Below are 21,392 nucleotides of genomic sequence, written 5' to 3'. Positions count from 1 at the left end.
TGCCCTTGTCAATGACCGGTTCAAAACCACGCCGTCGCCACCGATGGCTGTGTGGACCCTGCACTATGTTGAGACGTGCTTCCATGCGCAGTGCCCTGGACGCCTCGTCCTGCTCCTGAGCATCTCGCATTCCCTCCTCGGCCAGGTGGATCAGATCGCGTGGCTGAGACTGTGGCGCTGGCTGCGCTGCGGAGATCACCACGCGAGACAGAGCATCAGCATGTTGGTTTTTCTCCGCGCGACGGAAATGTATGGAAAAGTTCTCCTCTCTCTCTCCCCTCAAAAAGACTCCTCAATCCCTTCAACCCAGCGTGCGTACCGCCCTCTCGGATCTTTGGTGTTGCGTAACCATTGAAGCCCACAGTGGTCAGTGAACCAGTTAAAGCGCACTCCAAGCAGGTACGGTCTGAATTTCCTCAAAGGAAAAAAAAGCAAGCACCTCCTTATCTCGAATGTGCCAATACTTTTCACCATGTGAAAAGGCCTTCGATGCAGAAGTTACCGGCCTGTCGACCGTTGATTGGTCCCTCTGTGATATAACACAGCCCAAACCAAGATCCGATGCATCCGTGCTAACCTCAAGTTCTTGTTGCATGGCTGGTAAATGTAAGAGCGTGAACGTGCCGAGGTCCTATTTCGGTTCTTGAAAAGCGTTTTCTTCCCGCTCATCCCACTGGAACTTGGTCTTGCCAGAGATTGTATGCAGCGGAGTCGCCACGAACTGGAGATGTGGCACGAAATCATTATAGTAATTGCAAAGCCCAAGAAATTGTTTCAACTTCCGTTTAGTTATCTGTGGTCGCGGCCATTTTTGATAACCTCAACCTTTTCTGTATCTGGCTCGAGACCTGAGGATGACGCAAACGTGCCCAAGAAACCTTATCCGCCGTCTGCAGGGCACCACTTTCTTGCTTTTTACAGCCAAGCCAGCCCACCTCAGTCTTTCCAACACAGCTTGCAGCAGGTGCAGGTGCTCCTCTTCAGTTTTTCCACAGACAATGATATCATCGAGATATGCAGTAACCCCGTTTCCAGTCAGACCTCGCAATACCTCTGCTATCAGGCGAGAAAAACATCCAGGCGCCCCCTTAGCCCCAAATAGCATCAACCGGAATTCCCATTTCCCGTCCTCTGTTGTAAATGCGTTTTTTTCTGGTTTTCCCAGGCCACTGGGACCTGCCAATAAGCCGATTTCAGGTCCACCGTGGTAAACAGCCGGGACCCGGCCAAGCTATCCAGGCATTTCTTGACAGATGTTAGGTAGCAGACCTCGTCCATCGTCTTGTTGTTTAACGCACGAAAGTCCACCGTGAAGCGAAAAGAACCATGTGACTTCTTAACCATCAAAATAGGTGACGACCAAGGAGAACTGGAACGCTGGATTAGCCCACGGGCCTCCATGTCAGCGTTTTGCCTCTGCACCTCTGATCTCAAATGATGTGGGGTTCTTCTTGGCCTAATTGCAACAGGTGGCGACCCGCCGGTGTTGATGCCGAAATGGGCACGATGTGCTCGACCCAGCTCAGCACCAGAATTTGCGAACACGTCCCGATATCTGTCAAAAGGACTCTTGAGTTTCCTGCGACTGACCTCACTGACTTCCGGTTCAGCCAAATCAACGCTTACGGGTCCGACCCAATTACGCTTGCCCCCCCCCCCCCCCTCCCCCCACCCGACACACACACACACTGGAGCCGCCGTCATGTCTTCAACCTTGCCAATAACGGAATGGACATAGACCCATTGTGTGGTGTGCTCACTGTACCGGCCCCCGACACAGACGCAGCCCCGAGTCACTGCGGACCTCGGTGAGCTGGAGCAGCAACAGTGTACCCGTCACCCGTCACATTAGTCACCCGTCACATTGCACCCGTCATCATATCCGGTGACATCAACATCAACACCTGCAGCTGCAACGAGAACACCGCAGACAGCAGGTTCAGAGAGCTTCTCACAGCATACTCTCTGCAGCAGCATATCAGCGGGTCCACGTTCCGGTCATCTGACTCCACCATCGATTGTATTTGTACAAACGGTGGTGTTGAGCGCGCCGGCACGCTGCACTGTGACTATAGTCCCCATGACTGGCCACGTGCTCTAGTGCCGCTACTGGACTACCGACCCGCGCAGTGGGCACTAACGGCCAGATGCTGGCGCAAACTGGACTTGACGGAGGCGAATCGACGTCTCCAAAATGTGGACTGGGGCCCAGTGTACGGCAATGTCGATCCCGGAGAGCAGTGGGACTATTTCCTTGCAGTGACTCGTCCTATCGCTGGTGCTTTAACACCGGTGAGACGTTTAAAAGTGCGCAATCCTACAGCACCACCTGTCACGGAAGCTACTAAAGGCCTGATGGCCCGGCGGCGTGCCGCACTCCGTGATTATGACCGCGAGACGTATAAGGACCTAAACCGGCAGGTCAGGTCGGCAGTGCGTCGTGACACACGGGAGGAGATTGACAGGCTTGTACGGGAGGGTGGGCCGAGCTCGATGTGGCGCAGTGTGCAGCCTGTCGTCTCATCTAAGCAGCCGACCAGGTCCACACCTGATGCGGACGCGGACGACATTAACCGGTATTCCGCCAGCATTGGTACCGCGACCGCCCGCCAGGTGGACTCCTCGGGGCCGGAGCTGGCGGTACGCCTGCCGCGCGTGGCCACCGGCCGGTTCCAGGTGTCGCCCGTTACACTGGAGCAACTGCGACGCGTCATAGTCCGCATGCATAACAGTACATCGTGCGGTGCAGACGGATTGTGTATCAAGGCGAAGGCGGCGTTCTGTTTACTCCACCGTGACCGCCTACAACGCACTACCGCAGAATATTCGCTTGCTGAGCCTTCCACAATTCAAACGCGAGTTGCGTGGTTATATCCTGCAGCGGCGGATCAATGACGGATAGCGACGTCTACTTCAAATGAATTTAGCGAATGTGAGAGAGTGCGTTCTGCGTATGCTTGCCTGCGTGTGTACGTGTTTACGCGAGCCTCCCTGACCTACGGTGTTATTTCCATGACACGGACTCTGTAATAGCCACATTCTGAGTGGAGTGAGCTTATGACGTGTAATAAACGAATAAGTAAATACATAAAGACGGACAGAATCTGGCCCGGGGTTTTCCGCGGGGATTGGGATGCGCTTATCCATGATATGCGCGCTATGCGCTATGGGATGCGATTATCCCCAGACCGAGCCAGGCAAGGACTAACAGAAATTCCATAACGTTCCATTTGTCGAGGATCCGGATCAAACATAACGTCTCGAGAAATCGACCCGAAGTCCTCAGCTTGTGCGTAAATGATCCTTTCAGAAAATGGTTCCGATGTGAAGTCAGACGCAAGGCGCACGGAAACTGGCTGCGTCGGAGTGCCATCTAACCGCTCCTCCAGCGGTACGCGAAAACCCCCTAGATACAGCAGCCGCTCGCCGTAGTTTACTTGGAAGGACTTAAACGGCGCCAGAACATCATTTCCGAAGGTGGCTGGAGCGGACAAATTTTCCACTACCAATACCTGAACGTCATTTATCGCCGCCGGACCGATCAAAACGTTTGCCGAAACAGTTCCAACCCATTTCAATGTTGCGCAATTGGCTGCGACCGTGTGTACAACCAATGGACTGAGTGGCAACGAGCTGACCCCCGGAAGAGATGCCGACACACAGGTAACCATTGCTCCCGTATCAGCCAACCACTTACAACGCACTTTCGCAATGCGGCCACTGACATGAAGGGAACGGGCCTGCGAATTGTGGGGACCTTTGACCTCTGGTCCGGTTACCACCAGTCCCGCGGTAGTAACCCTCCTCAGTTTAAAGCCTGATGACAGTCATGCTGAGTGTGTCCAAACTCACGACAACGCCAGCAGACAACGGGGGCCGGTGGCCCCCGGCCGCGACCCAATGGAGCCTGAGTACACTCCATCTGCAGGTGGCCAGAAAAACCACATGCCCAGCATCGCATTTGTCTGCCCCGGAAACCAGTCCGGCCCGACCCGGGCGCCGGCCAGCCCGGCCCTGCCGCACCGCTGCCCTCCCCCTGCGCACGCTCCTGTGGGTCGCCCACCCAGCTGACCTTGGCCGGGTCACGTGGCGGTCCCCCGCCCCGCTGAGCCGACCGCTGGCTGACCCGCCCGGCCCGACCGCCGCGCGGACCTCAAATACGGTACGAGAGAGCTCGGCTACATCGTCCCGGAGATGATCAACCGCTCCCTTCTCTGCTGCAGACCCCCCACAATTTGACTGACTTTAGCCGGCGAGCGATGGACAGCCTCCTCAATTTGTTTTGCATGTATCGGCATCTTATCAACGTCAATGCTGGGATACAACAGACGTGACTGTGCCGCAATATCTGACGAGATGGCATCCAAGAACCTACTCCTCAAAAGAGCGGCTCCAAGAGACGCGTCAGGCTCCGAGCGAGGAAACGCACCACGAAACAAAGATAGCAGACTGGAAAGAAACATACCGTGTGTCTCGAAGGGCTGCTTAAGTCGCTGACTGAGCCTGTCCTGATACCAGCTCTGGGACGGACCGAACTCCCGACGCAGTGCCGACTTCAGGCTCGGAACATCCCTGTGTACTCTTCTGACAGCGCATCCATCACCGCAATCCGCGAACTGAGGTCAACAAGTGCCCTCCCCCGCAGCTTTCTTCTCGTCGCCCACCGCCAGCCGACAGGTATCCAATCGTTGCAAGAAGTCTTCCAGCCCTTCCCCATCACCCCACGCCAATTTCTCCCTCGACTCCATTTGGCACGCGCCCACTCGCTGCCACCAGTGTGATAACGCGCGCTCTCACCGGTAGCAGCAGACAGGCGTCCCGGTGACCCGTGACCGCGGCGGCCGGTCGACCGCAGTCTCCGGCGGTCGGCCGCAGAGGCGTGCTCAGGCGCGCGGACTAGTGACGCAATACACCACAACCAAAACAAAACTCTCCCTCCAAAGCGAAAACTTCGCACACACACTCCCCATCGCATCAAGATCAATACAAGCCTCTGGCACGCACCACCAGTGATCACACCCAAGTCAAGCCCCTGATTCACATTTTTTAAAAAAAAGTGTGGTTCCACATTGGTGCAGCTCGCGGGGACTATCAAATTGCAGATTTTCTCACAATTTCCGCACAGGTTTCCGATCATAACGCCGCATTTCACCGTCAGCTCCCTTCTCAAGTTCCAACGGGGTTCATGGTAACGCAGCTTAAGAGGTTGTACTTGAAGGACACATTTTTTTGTTCAAAATTTAAATTTTAATGCAATATGTGCTAAATGTTAAGCAAAATATATCTATAAAATTACTGTAGTGTTTCACTAATTGTATAATGCCTGGCTAATCCATAACCCCGTGCAAGATGCTTTGTTCCGGTGCGCCAACACGGCGCCAAACGAAGTGTCTGTAAGAAATAGGAGAATAGAAGAAGAAAAAACGTCAGCAGGTGAAAAAAGACTTGCAAGAAAAAAAGAAAGAAAGAAGAGTTGCTGTTCCGTCTTCTTTTTAAAACATTCGGGAAAAAGACATTCTTTTTCCGGTGCCGTATTTTTTGCACACGGTGGCGCTCTTTTTATCACTTTGGCCCATTGCCTAGATATAAGGAAAAACGACCTGTTGACGTGGAGTGCCGCACAACACGAAAGTGCTCGCGCTTACGTTCGCGACAGGCATTTAGCAGTGAAGTGCTACTTACAGCCAATCACCTTCAGCGGATTGTATCAAATGCGCCGCATCATCGCTTCTGCGTATGTATCAGCGACCATACTGTTTTTGAACATAAGCAGAAAACAGCCTGTGATATCACGGAGATCGTAAGACGTTTCTAAGACATCATCAGTGCAGAGGTGACTTTGAAATAGTCCCTCAGTAAGCCCTGTGCCACTTTTGCGGGCGTGTAACTCAGGAACCAGAGGGCTTTGGATCTTAAAAAGGGTATGGCCGTGAACTGCATCAAAATGTCCTCAAGATGGCTATTTCAGTTTGAAACCCCATATAAAGGGGAACATTTCCTTTGAGGAAAGCCGACATTGGAGAGGAATTAACTTGCAAGGTGTGAGGAAGAAATCTGGATGTGAGGGTGGAAAAGGTGTGAAGGGTGTGAAGGTGCGAGGAAGGAAAGAGGAAGAATAAATGAAAATTAATGCTCGTGCTATTCTAGAAGAATAAACAGGTGGCTTCAGCTTTCAGGCATTTCCTTTGTAAGTGGCCGCCAGTGATCTTCAGCTGGCATCAAAACTTAAGCAACTGCAGTTATGGTATTAGAGTATGCTGGCAGCTTGACTTGCTTGTGGGGTGTGGTTTATTTTCATGGAGTAAAATGCATGGATTATCCTGTGCGACTCACGAATGTGAGGCTGAGAACCTGGAAACGGATGCTTGTATAAACAAATATAAAAACCAATCTCCCAAGTTTGCTGCTTTTGAAAGAGCCGAGAAAAACCAGAAATCAGAGTCATGTTCCGTAAAAAAACAATGAAAGCGGGATCCAGGGTGTTGTTAAGCCGAAAGATGCAGTGGGAACCAGGATCCAGTCTTATCTTGTCTAAAAACCAAAGGGACCCAGAACCCATGGTCCTGTTTTGCTAAAAGAGCCAGTGACAACCAGGATCCATTTCTTTTGAGGAAAGCGTTATTGGGCGCCAAGATCTAGGGTTTTGACGAGGATCTACGGCTTCATCTTGTCAAAGTAACTAAGGGGAAGCGGGATCTACTGTCTTGTTTCGTTGAAAGAACAAGGGGGACCGAGATCCAGGGTATTACTTTGTGGAAGAAATCAGTGGGAAGCAGGACACAATATTGGGGCCTATGCACATGCCTTCCTGCGGATCCTTCGTTGTATGGAGCTGGCGTTTCTCAGCCTGTGTCCGTTTTACGGATCCAACACCGATCTCGGGGCGAGCCCGCTGACCAGGAGCGTCTTCACCGACTGAAGACGGCGACGGAAGAGATTGAGAGATACATTTTGACGCATGTATTTACCACTAAAATATTTTCGTGCAACGCCGGTGCTGCGATGTTTAATGCCAAAGAAGGCTCATTGGAATGGGTCTTCCCTGTCCCCACTTCCCCGCCCATGTCCTACGTGCTATCATAGTGTCTCAGTTAGCTATAACTGATGGCACCGCCAGTGGTGCTCAGTTGCACGCGTGGACGGCCACTGAACTGTTTCGATGGGGTTGAGCCATGCCCATGCCCCCCCCCCCCCCCACTTGCTCAAGTCTGCATGCAGCGTGTGTGTGCTTTGTTGGTGCCGTTCTGTCGTGCGTGGCTGGCACAGCTCAAATTTTGCCCAATTTTCATGCGGTGAATTTAGGCTGAATTGTAGACTTGGGTTGTGAAATGTTCGAATCAATGTTCCCATTATGATGCGAAACTCGACTGCACGCGCTGAAACGCCAAGGTTGTAATTTACATCTAAGAAAATGACCGTCCCCGGGGCGTGACCAGGTCAGATTGTTCAAAAATACTTCTCCAACTGCTTTCTTATGCACGTCGGATGTAAAATCATTGAAAAATTCTGATAAGCCCTGAGGTAGCTTGTTTCATGATATTTTGGTAGGAATATGTTACGATCTGGACATTTTCAACGCAAAGGCAATCATTTCTCTTCCACGCAACCCACGATTTAATTCCAAGAAACATATGAAACCGGACACGAATACAGATCTCGGCAAAACTGAGTCGAGTCTGGAATCCGATATAATTCCACCAGAATCGGACGGGATCGAGTTTTTTTTGCCCTGCAACTTTGACGTCTCTCTTGCAATGTACCTGGCGTAAGTCCTGTGCCGTGACCGTCATATCATTCATACACTGTGAGTATGTCGTCGCCTTTGCACCGCTACGTCACTCTTATGTTGACTCTTTACTCCGGCGAGGACGTACCAACACTGCATCGTGACCGTGACGTCACCAGCGGACAGTGATCACCGCGTCTTTGCCGCGCTGCGACCCCAGCGTTACCCGGTGGTGATGGCCTATCACGTCGTCGGCCGGGGTCGGAGCCAGATCGATCCGACGGCACGTGGCAGCAGCCTTGGGCGGCGTCGGCAGACCTTGGGAGCGGCAGGCGTCCTCCGTCGGAGCCGTCGCTGGCCTTCGACGGCCCGCTCGGAGGTCGTCGGAGGGCGTCTGGCCCACATTCGCGACCCTGTTCGCCGCCCACGCGCCCCAGAAACCGGGCCACCCGCCAGGACCACCCCCGGGGCCGTCTCTGGCTGCGCCGCTTCGTTATGCTCACGCCCCGCCCCCCTCCTGCCCACACTCGGCACGCACAATACGCATACGGAGACGGGCGAGTCCATTCTGCAAGGCACTGCCTCCCCCGTCGGTGGACTCGCTGAACAGGCCTTTGAGCGAGCAAGTGGGTCGGCGCGCCCCTCCACACGTTTGCTCGTGCAAGGCGGGACGCGATCAGAGCGCATTTGTGCGTGAGCTGCCATCGATCGCTGGGCGCAGAGGCGAGCCCAGGGAGGATGAATGAGGGAGCGGGATTGATGGCATGGTAACAATTCCGGGCTTCTGCTGTTTCGACGTGCGACGATGCTGCACGTCCCATGGGCGTATCTATATTAATTTGTGAATGTGAGGCACTATGTGTACTAAATATGGGTGCTTTAGGTCGCGCGTTGTTTGTCAACGCAGCACGAGTAACGCCGGGGGTCTCAGTTAAACAGGCGGGTTAAAAACACTTGAAATTCCAATAGCGCAATCAATGACAGTGAGATGTGCCCCGTTAGTAAATGCATGGCTATTTTTCACGACTATAGGAACCTCTATGCTATGCTCAGAGGTCAACCCTGCGATCCAGACCGACAGAGGAGCGACGCCGTACTGCTTCTAGAGCGGCACGGCATGCCTCAGACCGCATCCCGCTCACTGCTGAACCCCACGGGCCTTCTCAGTTGGCCAGTGGTGCTGGGGCTTGTTTGATAGACCTGACACTGGACGTGATTCCAGAGATAAAGCAATTAAAAGGGGTTAGCTCGGGCGAATGTGAGGACCAGCCGTGAGCATCTCTCAGCCTCAGAAGAGCCTCAGCCTTTCTCAGAACAGCCGTGAACATCTCTCGGGTCAGCCCCTCTCAGAAGCAACCCCGGAGCTCGCTTCTCGCCGTGCCAGGTGTGCGAGTTGTGACTTCATCTCGCTAGAGCGACTGCTGGTGCAGCTGCGACATGTTACCACCAAACTTGGGCTTCAAAATTCCCACAGCTCAGTTGACACCCGCATGTTCCGCTTATCGTTGGCTGCCAGACCCGCGCCATTGCAATCCTGGAGCCAGAAAAGTCCGATCATGCGCCTGCCGCTCGTGGCGCGTCATGCCGGATTGTTTGCGTTATGTAGGAGATTTAGCGACCACATCGAACCATAAAGTGGACCAAAATTGGTAGTTTTATTTACCGAGAAGGGGAGAATGTAGTATAATCGGTAGTTTTATTTGTGAATTTACCCGATAAGGGGAGAATGTAGTATAATCGGTAGCTTTATTTGGGAATTTACCCGACAAGGGGAGAATGTAGCATAATCGGTAGCTTTATTTGTGAATTTACCCGACAAGGGAAGAATGGCAGGTGTCGATGAGCTGACTTTAGAGGAAAATGTACAACATCAACATCACGATTACTCAAAAGCCAGTCGTAAGGCTTGCGTGCCTGTTCATCGGACACAGGCAGCGTTTGGTGGACGGAGACTTTACATAGAAAGAGGTTCCCGTCAGTTCTTGTCGTCTCAAGGCCGTTACGTCTCGGTGCGGCCCAGCTCCTGACCCAAGAGCCACAATGACTTGTTGGAGATGCACAGCACAGATGCACTCCAGGGTCTGGGGTCAAGTGGCTCCAGCAAAGCGCAGAGAAGATTATTACAGGACCTAATGAAACAAGATCGCTGCAGAGGCGGAGTAGAGGAAACTAAACAGGAACAAGACACAACAGTCTGAGATATGCGTGTGTTTTAGATGTGCGCAAATCCCAATTCATGCCCATAACTCTGTATGTCTAGCGCAATGGCTGAAGCCATAGCTTGGTTTGGGAGACTTTTAACAAACCCCGTGAATGCAATTTTATGAATAGGGTTAAGTCGAATGTTTTTATACAGTTTAACCAGACGGCTGCGTGCACAACGGTTGCGTCTGCGTGTTCCGTAGATGACATCCGAACAGGGACGATAGATGGTGCAGCGACAAGGACTACCGGCAAGCGCCCCCTGGCTGCGCCACCCGTTAGCGTAGTTAAGCGAACCCTTTTGCTTCGGGGCCAGATGACGTGACGAGTGGCGCGAGGTTTGACGTGCGCCGCTGGAAGCCGCCTGCTTCGTCAACGGCGATAGTAGGAACAACTTTCGTAAGAGAGCTGTATTTACTTAATGTATTATCTTATGTGTGTTTTACTTAGGTCAAGATGCACTGTGATAATTTAGTATTCAGTGCGTTAACAAGTGATAAAGGACGATAACTTTGCTGTCATCTCTAGATGTGCTGTTTTCTGGCTCCGTATGCCAGCGTGCTTACTTCACTGGATGACAATGTTGTGTTTGTTTCAGAAACAAAAACAAAAAAGCAAGTATGTAAGCAAAATGCAAATGTCTCAAAGTCCTCTTTCCGCCGTCGACGACACAGACCGCAACACGGAGTCAGAGTAACGCGGGTAAAGCTCGGCAAATGTGTGCTATATAGCAGTGGGCCGTGCTAGCTTTACAAATCTTGGAAAGGGCGAATTTGGGATGAACCTCATTCTAGACTTCTTGGACCAGATTAAACTGGATCCCGCAAATGTAATCCCGAAAGATGTCTAGTGGCATCATTTGCAGTAACGGGCGGATTAGATGGCTGCAAGACCAGGGACATGTGCTCACTGCTCACCACGAACTGTTAAAGCTCAGCATGTTCCAATCTTCAACAGAATTGGCAGCTTCAGGTACCTCCAGCATGCTGCTAATCATAGGCCATGCGGAGCCGAAAGATTATAAAGTGTTTTGGGGAACGCATCAAGAGCTTTGTCTTCCATGGCTAAAATGCAAAGATTGTTGATTGATCGCTTTGCATGAACTAAACAGGTTTACATCGTCCTACACCAGGCGAGCGTTGACGTAACAAATGCGCTTGGCCGTTTGCGTTGCAGGATGTCTCCACGCGTTTGGTGTCGTGGCTCTGGAACGATCTTTCGGCACGGCGGAAGGCACATCTTTTAACGATCTTTCGGCACAGCACGGAGGCGCATCGTGTAACATTTTTTTCGGCACGGCAGGGAGGCACATCCTGTAACGATCTTCCAGCTTGTGGAAGCGCATCTTGTAACGATCTTTCGGCACGGCGTAGAGGCACATCTTGTAACGATCTTTCGGCACGGCGTAAAGGCGCATTATGAAACGATCTTTCGGCACGGTGCGGAGGCGCATCTTGACCTTGAGTAATCCGTCAAGAAAATAATGAAACCGATGCTGCATTCTACATTTCATTTGTCTAGTTACTATGGGGCTCCAAACCCCATGAAACATTGCCATAAGTTGCATCTTGAAACAACGTGGAAGGGAGATCATGAACTTAGCATCCAGGTTTCCGGAATAGTTTGTCATCTAGGAGTGTAGGTATGCATGCTTGTGCAAAGGTATGCCATTCACCTGCTATCACAATATGCTCTTGTAGTCACCAAGTAAGACTGCTGATTGGTGTGAGATCAAGTGGTTATCGTTTCAGCCATGTTGGCACAGTACCATGTATCACGACCTGCATCGGGTCATAGCACTTCACTTTTACCACTTAATTTCCACTTTTTCGCGCCTAAGAACTCTTCGTCGGTGTTTTTTTAGTTCGTGTATTCTTGACCGCAAGCACTTCACGTTGTTTGCTGCCGCTGTCCGTGTCTCAGCCTTATACGGCGGACAACACGATGGAGTGGTGCACAGGTCCAACTGGGCAGCGTTAATAAATTAACGTGTTGTCTCAGTTAGATCTATGCTAGATGGAGAAATTAAAGCGCAGGAACTTATTGTTCGGATCGAGGCGATATAGCTAACATTAGAGCATGCTTTAAGTATGATAGCATTTGTCCAACTTTGGATGACCCGGCAAATGCACGATCGGGAAGTCATGACCAGGACGTTACCTCAATGCCCGCGGATCATCTGTAGGAATTCCAAACCGCGGTAGAAAGAATAGCTTTACGTTCACATCTACATGCTCATACACATTGCATACACATGCATGCATACAAATACACATGGATTATTCTGGTGAATTCCTACTCAGCAGGTTTCTTCTTCAAGCATACGGATAGCTTACCTGTATGCTGCCAATCGACTACTGTATAGCAGCTTTCTTGTAACGGATGTAGGGCATCCTATATACGTTTCACACTTAGGTACTTGCACAGTGGCATTCGGCAGAATTAAGGTAAATTTAGTCAGGCTGGAACATTCCTTGCCAAACCTGACCACCCCCTATACGAGCCAATTAATTTACACTTGACATCCCAGTTTTGGCTTCCAATTTGAATATCTTGGGCGTGACATGTTCCTCGCTTGATTTAAGGAATTTCAATTTTTAATACCTTTGTATGAGTGTGCATGTATTAAACCATCACAGTAAACACTGTATGTGTATGTTTTTTGCCTGACCATGCAGTCGCTGTTGTCTGTGAGGCTAGTCGCGGGTAAAGTAAGAAGTAAATACATGAGTATATATATATATATATATATATATATATATATATATATATGTATTTATGTATATGTACCATGGCTTTCAATTATAAAGAAATTGCAGCGTCTCTGAAGATATCTAAGTACCTTTTGAAATCACTTTCCTCGCCAGTCTGAAACCATCAATCAGCTTACATCGGTCTACTGAAAACAAAATACATAGAGCCACCGAGGTTTTGGACCCGGCTTGCACTATTGTAAAAAAAATGAGGTTTTCAACGACAACCCACTTTACCAATCATTGCTGACGGACGTCGGCAAGAAAGTAATACACGGTAATCTGAATTAAACAGAATGCATCATGACGATCTGAATAACGGAAATCTTGTCAAAATAATAATATTCAGCGATTTCAAAGCGCATTCAAATTGTGAATAAGATTATATCTCTTCAGGAACAAATTGTGAGGTGCTTGTACCGACTCCAGATGACAATGGCCTGATCTGTTTCCTTTTCTTCCTGGTCTGAGTCGGTAAGAATGTAGCTTCATAACGAGACTTTTTTCGCCCATTCGCAGTTCACTAAATCAGACATGACATCATCAATTATGCAGCATTTAAACTTATGCCTCACCAGATAAAACTTAGGGATCATGTATTAAATAGCTACATTCTGCAGAGAGCGCTACCTCGAATAACAAAAACGTCGATACTCACGAGTCTCATGCAATAAGTCGGCTGTAATTAACGCAGACACTCATGCCTCGGAGAGATCAGAAAATGTGACCTTCCGGACGACTTGTCACAGGCAAAACACCAATGCGTTTAAAAGAGCATGCCTGTGTCGTGCGCCCATTCAGAATGTCCATCCCAGGCCTGAGCGTTCCTCGGCAATGCACCCTAAGTGCAATGCCCTGCAAGTGTGTCAGAGACGTGAAGGGGCCGGAATATACCGCATGCAATGGGCACTGCATGATACATCCATGTCAGAGTTCTGTGGCTGCCCAGGCTGCCCAGCTCGTCTCCACAGCGCCTTCTCACCCACCGCGTCACCTACATCAAGTGACCCCACCTGCGTTTGGCCGCACGATTCGCGGAGGGAACAAGGGAAGGATGCCAGTTTGTTCGCATGTTATTCTTTTTACGTCTGGTTTTGCTTACTTTCAGGTGTGACTGAGCATGCCTAAAATTACATGATTCAAAGGCTTTCGGCATGCTGAATTCAGACTGAGCATGCCTAAAATTACATAATTCGCAAGCTTTCGGCATACTGAATTCAGAGTTCTTTTCCTGAATTGTCAACCTTCCAAATGGAAAGAGGTGTGGATAGAACCACGTTATAGTGCAAGCAATGCGTATGTTGACAGTGCAAACGGTGCAACCTCCCGTCATGTCGCGCGGTTACAGTCGGTGCCTGATGCCACGCGAAAGGAGCCGCGCGGGACGGCGCTGTTGGTAATGGCGGATCCAGGAAATCGCTAAGGATGAGCCATCCAAAGCCAGGATTTCCAGTGAGAGTTGTTTCCAGCTAATGAGGTAAAATAGAGCCTGGCGGCCGCAGTGCTACATTCTCACCCCACTACAGCATCTAAGAACAGTAGATTCCAGCTACTTGATTCTCAGGAGGCCTCTCATACGAAATGAAGGGAAATTGTGATCATGAACTATCAATTCAGGTTTCATGATGCATTCTGTACTTGTTAAATTAACCCGCCTCCAGTAGGGGGAGGGAGGGGCGAGTGGGTCGATGCCTCCCCCTTCGTCCTACGGTTTTCTTAGAATATTTCTGCAGTAGGTCTTGTAACCACATGCAGAGTTTTAGCAGCCTCTGGGGAATTCAGTGCGCGCGTTGGCCGTGGTGATGTCTCTCTGTCTGTCTGGTTTCTGAGAAACGACGTGCTTTAGAGAACACTGCACTTCAACCTTCTGGCGACGCGAGTGGCGCCGGTAGCCGAAGAATTTGTCGACCGCCGGCGGCGGATAGAACTGCGATATTAACGGAGGCCTGCGCCTCAGAGATATACTCGAAACACCTAAATGTCGTCTTATACGCTCAGAATTAAACGCGGAACACGCCTGGCGGCCGTGTAATTTTTCGATTATAGATGCTAGATTACACGTCTGGCAGCCGTGTAATCTTTCGATTACAGATTGTAGATTACACGTCTGGCAGCCGTGTAATCCTGAGAAAGTTTCCTGCTGCTACGTAGCATGGCTTCGTAAATATTGATACGCAAAGCTGAAGCAGTTCAGATCTCAGGAAAATCTAACCTTTGACCTGTCACAGTGGTGTAAATTACTGACCAGGCAGCATCACACAAATTACTAATCGAAAGATCTGGTCTAGGCCATCCCGCTCTTTTCTTTGGCGCGAGACGCTATCATTCTTGGTTTGGAAACGGCAGAGGGATGTTTTCTCCCCTCCCTTATCGGATCAGTTTATAAAAATGGCGGATCAGAACGCCCATTTATGGCTGATTGATACTAACATAACTTAGAAACCAACCTAGCTACTGTAAAAACATGCTATGCCATTATGATCCCTCAGCGCCCAGATCCAGTGCACAGCAGGTGGCGGTGGTCACCGGCCGGCAGACGGCGCCACCATAGCAGAACGCGGCTACCGCGAGCAGGTCGGCAGCCGCCCACCACGCAACGCCCGGCACACGCGATTGTGGCAACCAGTGGAAAGTGCGTTTACACGTTCAGAACAGCTTTTACCGCGTTTTTAAGTGGCTGGTTCCGAGAGAAAGAGTATCAAATGACCGACGTGGAGGTTGCGATATTGACTGGGATGATGTGCCGCTCATCCTTCGCGCCTGTGGTGGGAGTGCTGTACGCTGGAACTACATTGTGCGACAAATCACAAACCTGCGTTACTGGGGGCAGACTGCGCGGCAGCAAAAACTGGGGCTCCCGCTGCGGTGTTGTCTTTTTTAGACCTGAGGGGCATATTAATAAGTGGGACACAGAATGTCTGCATCATGGCGCGATCCCGTGTCATCGCGAGTCGTAAACTCGTGACACATCACACGTGACACAGTGTGAAAAACACGTGACGTGAAAAAACACGAACACGTGACACAGTGTGAAAGAGCTTGCTCTATCGTTTTATCTTAACGCGGTTGAGGACCCCGTAATGCAGGAGGTCCCCAACCACTGGAGATCAGGCGCAAAGCATAAAATACCAACAAACCCATTCAAGCATGGAATGTCCTGTCAGCGAGCGATGGGAGATGACCGCGTAATTCTGAGGACTGTAGCGGGCTGCATTCGGTTGAGCAAAGTTTGATGTGCAACTGAATGATTTGAAATGCAGTTTCCGATGCTTTTGCCTACTTTAATGCAACTTAGTCACGAGAATCTCCCAGTGAAAAAGGAAATTGCTCAACGCGTCTTTTGCATGGGTTTAATTCCGTTCATTTTGATCAGATGGCCTGCGGTCCTACGCCTGGCCTCCAAAATTGGATCCGAGTTCTCACTGACCACTCGTGGCATTGATGCCTTAGATAATGAGCCTAGTCCTATGCTTGATCTTATTCTTCGGCGGACCCTCGCCATAACTCCGGGCTGGATGTTGGCTCTCGCTGGGTCCTTTGCGCATCCAAATGGATCTTGGCTGTTCCTTGTTCTCTCGGCTTATATCAGGATGATTTCCTGATTCTTGCCGGTTCCTCGGCACATTTTTTTCCTGGGTCTTGGTTAGTGCGGGATCTCCAGCACGATAGCGTACAGCGTCCTGAGCTCCTCCTGGTTATGTAACCATGAAACGGGAACCGGTTTCCGAGGAGAAATATCAGGAACTATGCATATGTCAGCGAGATGGTGTGGGTAAAAGTCGCGACTAGTTGCCACCAAAATCATTCATTATCACAAATTTAGGATTACATGTCATGTCATGACCATGCGACTTGAAGCCTTTGCATACGACAATCGGGCGTCTTTTGAGGGCCCTGACTGCCATACTTTTTTACACAACGTGTGAGTACTACGCTTTTGGACAATGGTCAAATGCTTGTAGAAGTCAACTTTTGTGTTATAGTAAAACCATAGTCATCGAAAATGAGCTTCATTTTATGGAACATACAATCCCATCATGTTTTCTGAGCTATAACACCGAATAAATCGGCAGGTTGATTCGACAGGATAATTTAACGGACATTTTTTTCAGATCATGACGTTCAACTACTTGCCCCATCGCGCTAACCAGCCTTCAGAATACCCTGTCTGCTAGTTCAGGCCCAATCTGCTAATATAATTCCTTGGAGAAAAACCAAGAGAATGGAGATATAGACGTGTTTATATTCCGGCGGCATGCCTTTATCGAAACGAATGGCAGAATTTTGGCTCTGGAAAAATAAAGGTTATTAATCCAAGCAGTGTCCGGATTGATTGAAGGAACGCATCAAGTTCTGCTCTTGGTTTCGATAAAGGCATGTTGCTGAAACATTAACGTATCTTTATCTCTATTCTTCTGTTTTTTTATCCGTGAAATAACGCTAGTAAGTCTTATTTATGTGCACAATATTATTCGCAAATACACTTAACAGTTAGCGTATTGTCGAAGCGTTTTTAAAGTGTGCTTTAGACAATACCATCTGTGTGTACGGTAGCCATATGTAAACCTGCAGATAATGTCAAAGGCGTAATCCTTCTCTTCTCATGATCCGGGTGTAAGGTGGCGTTGGTCCGCTAGCTGCAGCATGTACTGAATGCTTTGCCTGCTGTCTTGCACTATGTTTGTGGGTGTGTTGTGTTTTCATATCTGCATTTGCAACGATATGTGCCAGCCTGGTGATGCAAAAAATATTAAATTATTGTTATTATACTACAATGCTGATACGTCCTGACACTGCTTGCAGTAGTAGCCTTTATTTTTCCAGACGTGGTTATACGTGGTTCTTCATTCGCTCCCTTGTCTCAGCAGCGTGGTTCACGAAGGTTGCGACCGCAGGCTACTCCCTTGCTGGGCCTGCCACGTTTGGTACCAAGTAAGTTAGGCAAGTGTCTAAGATAGCGTTAATGATGATGACGCTGACGCTGATTAATGACAGCTAGCCAGCCTCACAGCGCTCCAAATATTTATGGATAGCTTTGGGTGGCAATCCCATTCAATTACATATTATGGCTATTTGGGACTGGATCCCATGTCACATCACTTTGCCATCTTCACATCGTCTTCCTTACGTATACAAGTGCATATAAGAAACGTATGTGATGAAAGAGAAATGATTTCTACGGAAACGATCGGATATGTAAGTTTTGCAGCTATTCCATCACACGTTTTGCAGTCCACGCTGAATAACTTGCTGTTTGAGTCCAATTGCATCAAAGGTATCATAAAGGCAAAGGTAAAGGTATCAAAGGTATCATATAGTCCTTTCCTTGAAAGTTGATAATAACTATGCCATTCAGGTTTTTTCTTTGATATACTGGAAACTATGCTGAAATGGACAGAGGCAGGCGCTTTAGGAAAAGGCATGCAAAGAAAGGCGTGTGCACTATGCAGTCCTTACAGTGAGAAGAACCGCCAGGACTGCGCTGCCGTGCAGAGATGTTGGGACAAGCATCTGCGCCAGCATGCCACCAGCCACCAATAGTGTGAACTGTTCATGCTGTTTAGGAAAGGGATGCTGTGGCCAGGTCTTTTACTTATGCCCCATTGTTTGTGATGTTTAGAATAAGGTCATTGCGTGGTTGCTATTGGCCTTGATAAAATGATGCTTGAGTATCTTATTCATGCATAAAAGTGCCCTGTGAACTGGACATTGCGTACTTGTTATGAAAATGTCTTCTTCCCTCTATTGCTGGCAAATTGAAACCTTACCCTTTGAACATTATGAAATCGTCATTTTAAACAAGACGTGACCAGAGTGGTAGCTACTTACGCGGCAAGTTCAAAATCAATTTCCTGTACCAATTAATATCTTTAAAAGGTCAGGGTTGATTTAAACAAACAGCAGATTTTGATCTCTTCGGGCACTACGCTGACACGATACAAGATTAAAGGTGATAAGATTGGATTCCTGTGGGATAAGTAGCCCGGAAACATGTACCAGATGACAAATGACTGTGTGCCATGTTGACCTAGTATGACCTCGTTTTGGCATCTCACCTACATCTCGACTATGTACTAAATAAAAAAACTGCAGCTGACATTTCAGATGCATAAAGCAAGCAAAATAGATGCAACATTATTTTGGAGCGTAGATCGCATGAATAATATGGCCAGACGGTTTACCTTCTGTTCTAGGGCCATTACTTAAAACGATTGGCATATTTTTAAGTAGCAAGGACTGCTCGAGACAACACCATTTCCTTACACAGTAAACGTGCTCCTCAATACGGGATTCTCTGCCGCGCCATGGTATCATACACAACATTGACTGAGAGCTAGATAACGGCCGTTCCATCCGTAAGTCATGCTAACGAACGCTAGATTTGAACGACTCGACGATTATATTCTGTTTGCCTTTGATCGCCGCATGACCAATGAAGTGTCAGGCTCTGAATTACGTCATTATGGCATCGTGGATGTCTGGATCATTTTGAAATAGTCTTTGTAAAATAGTCTACACATCATCGCGGGCGTTTACCTCAGAAGCTAGAAGGGTTTAGATTTAAGAAATGCTGGGCTGCGAAATGTACTGAATGATCTTCAAGTTGGCTAATTCAGTCCAAAACCCAATGCCAATGTAAAACACTGCCTTTAAAGCGAATGCTCCACATTTGAAGATATTGAGGTAAGCATCAGATATGATGGGAAAAGCTTACTTGTAGCCATTAGTAAGCTTTCAAGGTTCAAAAACGGCGCCAAGTAGCAGAATTTCAAAGTTTGCAAAAAATGCGCCTCATTACGTCATTGTTTCATGGCGTCATGAAGTGGATCTGTGACGACAGCAATACCTGGCAGCATCTGGCAGCCAGACTTAAAGAATGTCTCGAAACACACGAAAGCCGCCGCCAACTGGCCATTCTCGTTGCGGGGGCTGTGTGAAGTGGCGGTTTAGTGGGTGGTTTGTTTGTGGATTTTTTGTTTTGACCCTGGCCACTTCGCTGGACTGGACTGGACTGGACTGGACCGGACGCTACGTTGCCATACGCAACGTAGCGATCGCCAGATTTTATGGCAGATCATTAATATCGAAGCGCGATATGCTGTGCTGCTGCTGTTGCTGCTGTGCTGGTGATGATTTTGTCAATACTTTATTGTCCACCCATCGTTGCCTGCAATGCTGTAGTCCTGACATTGATATCATGTGATGTGCACGTTAGTTACTTTGTTGTTTGTACCTGGAAATGCAGTGCCACGTGAAAATTAATCAGTTTTGTAAAGTTGCTATGAATTAATTGTAAAAGCATTGCTATTTCTATGGAAAAGATGTCAACGCTAGCCTACCAGGAAAGCTTTTTCGCTTAGGATTATTTATGCAGGTAATAGATAACCCTGTTATAACCATTGTGGTGCAATGATATTCTTGTTGTTGATGGTCCTTTGGCATTGTTAAATCAGTTGTTACCAGTCATTCATAAATTATAAGCCGCTATCTCATGGGTCTGACCGGGTAGTCAACCAATGTGGTACATTGTGTAGAGGCACGGGTCAGCAGCTGTGGCACTAACTCAGTGCTGTACTGTGGCATGACATAATGCAACATGATATGGTTTTTGTGCTGCAATTCATGCTGCTTTCATAATAATGAAAATATGGGTCAAGTGTCCTTTATTGTATTGACTCCCTATCCGACATATGACTGGCCAAAAACACATGATACTATACACAAATCACTTCCAGCAAAGCAGACAACCAAGGAGTGGCGTCACTTGCTCAGCCTATTTTGGGAATCCACAAAGCGTAGGTGAGAAAAATGCAAACACATCTTTAACTTCCACAGTCATGCAACATACTGCAGCCATTAGGCTGCTTTACTGAAAAATGACAGGAAAATTTACATGTGAAATGACACTGCAAACATGCTTACCTTGCACAAGGCTGGAGACATGACAAGTGCATGTAGCTATGGTTGGATGGCCAAAATGCAAGAAGGTGATAAAGCTGCCAGCGCACACAAGGCTCATGACAAACATATTATAAAGTGTTATCCAAGACACCAACAGCAATACTTCTCCACCTTTCTCAGCAACCAGCATCTCGCGCAAGTTGCAGTGACTATGACATTGATGACTTACGAGCAATGCTCGCACTCTTGATAATCATTGTCATCGCTTTTGCGAACGTACCAGCAACCATGCTGTTTTGACCGTAAACAGAAAACAGCGTGTAGTATGAACGCGATCGCATGACGTTTCTATGACGTCATTAGTGCCAAAGCAACTTTGAAATAGGCTCCAAATAAACCTTTTCGCACTTTTGCGGGCGTATTCCTCAGGAACCAGATCGTTTTGGGTCTTAAAAACGCACATGACCTTGTACTGCATCAGAAGGTCCTCAAGTTCGTTATTTCAGGTTAAAACGCCATACAAATGTGGAACATTCCCTTTAAAATACATCATTTTCTTCAAGAGACTGTCCTAAAATTGTAGTGACGTTTGAACTGAGAAAATCCTTTTTCAAGATTATCTCCAGCAGTTTACACCTATTTCCTTTGCAAGACTTCAAAGCCTCTCGTATCTAACCTAGGCGCACAGGACATTGTGCGGACTATATTGCGCCGCCCAACAAAAAGTTCCCCAAACATGTATGACACCTTCTCAGTGGCCGCATCCTGCTCAAAGTAGATAAAAATTGACTATTGTGTCAGTTTCGTTG

Source organism: Pollicipes pollicipes, unplaced genomic scaffold (genome assembly GCF_011947565.3).
Source record: "Pollicipes pollicipes isolate AB1234 unplaced genomic scaffold, Ppol_2.1 Scaffold_6138;HRSCAF=7277_pilon_pilon_pilon, whole genome shotgun sequence".
NCBI lineage: Eukaryota > Metazoa > Arthropoda > Thecostraca > Pollicipedomorpha > Pollicipedidae > Pollicipes > Pollicipes pollicipes.
Note: the sequence above shows the minus strand (reverse complement) of the source record.